The sequence below is a fragment of the Triturus cristatus genome, chromosome 3_1, assembly GCF_964204655.1.
Source record: "Triturus cristatus chromosome 3_1, aTriCri1.1, whole genome shotgun sequence".
Lineage (NCBI taxonomy): Eukaryota > Metazoa > Chordata > Amphibia > Caudata > Salamandridae > Triturus > Triturus cristatus.
The window spans coordinates 651,539,869-651,541,365 of NC_140583.1; positions in this window are offsets into that span (position 1 = coordinate 651,539,869).

Here is a 1,497-nt window from a genome sequence, read left to right on the forward strand (position 1 = left end):
AGCTGAAGTCGGAGCACTGCACACGTGACGGTGACGTGCAGTTAGGTTGTTAGTGAAAGTGAACCGGCTGTAGTGCTCGCACGCACCACCTAGCAAGTGATTGTTGTGCGTTGCGCGGCGTACCGTCTATGTGGTTCCCAGGGCCGTCAATCATGTTGCGCGCAAAAGCGCTACGAATGACGGTGACGGCCCTGGGCATAATTTTTATCCAGCCCCTGCGCAGTGCTGCTAAAATGCAGCAGTGACGCGCTCCACCACCACGCGCTCTTTTTACAAAGTAGAGTCTCGGCAGGGGTCTGCTGGGCGATATGAACCCTCGAGACTTCTTATTGCTTTCTCTATCCCGTCTAAACCCCCCCTTCCCCACACTTTGTTCACCCCCTCATCTGTATTGGTTCGCTTATTGGGCTAAGGAGCTGTTTAGCTGTAATTCTTCTGGTAAAGAGATCTTTTTTGATGTCTTGGCAAAAATGGTGAGTGCATCCCTTCCTTTTGTTTAAGTGGCAGAATGTTGGAACTACAAGTTGTGAGGCATGACTTTGACTATTGAAATGCCTAGGTCTTTGCTCGTTAGGACCTCGGAGCTCGCTGTGCATCAGAAACGTGCAAGGAATGTTCAGCTAGAGTTGTCTCGGTGGTGGGGTGGGGGGGGGAGGGGGGGCAGAGAAAATAAGCTGGAAATGGGAGACCAGGGTATAACAAATGTAAACTTGCAATATATTGGATGATGAACTTGTCTAGTCAATACCAGTAGTCCCCGATTTCAGTCTCTGGCTTTATTAAATGGATTCACTGAATTTGTTTTCACCACTTTTGATTTAAAGATGTTCCTTGTAGTCTTTACGTTTTGTGTGTAAAATACATGTTGTAATGTTACTCCTCCACCTGAAAGCCTAGGACTTAGTTTCTTCAGAATTGCTTGACTTTTTATGTACATTTATTTCTCTTTGGTCAATAGATCATGAGGGTGTTTTTAGTAAACGCATTCTGCAGTAGTCATGCGGTTTGTCTGGTGTAGACTCATCATTACGCAGCAAATTGGTGTCTTCTTTTTAACACGACCCAAAGCCCCTACAAATGAGAACTACTGGGTGCGGGAAAATTTGCTGCCATGATTTTTGCCATTTTGTTCTCTCTTCTGCCCCACTGTGAAGCATCAGCCTCCGTTGCGAGGAAGTACACCAAGGCTGGAAGACGCCTTTAAACGCACTTGAGTTGCTGGTGTTGTTTTAACTGTCTTCGCTCTCTTCCTGATTTACATCCTAGTCTGAGCCTGCATTGCCTCTTATCTTTTTTTTGTTGTAGTTTTATATAGCGCAAACTATCAGTATCGGAGCGCTTCACATGAGCACGAGTTGCCTTACAGACTAATTTATTTCAACCTTTACTGGAAACAAGGATATTTTCCCATTTTACTCGTTACCAAACTGGGATCATAGCAATTATTATGATGGCTGGCGTTTTGCCTATGGTACTTTGGAATACTGTAGAAGTGGA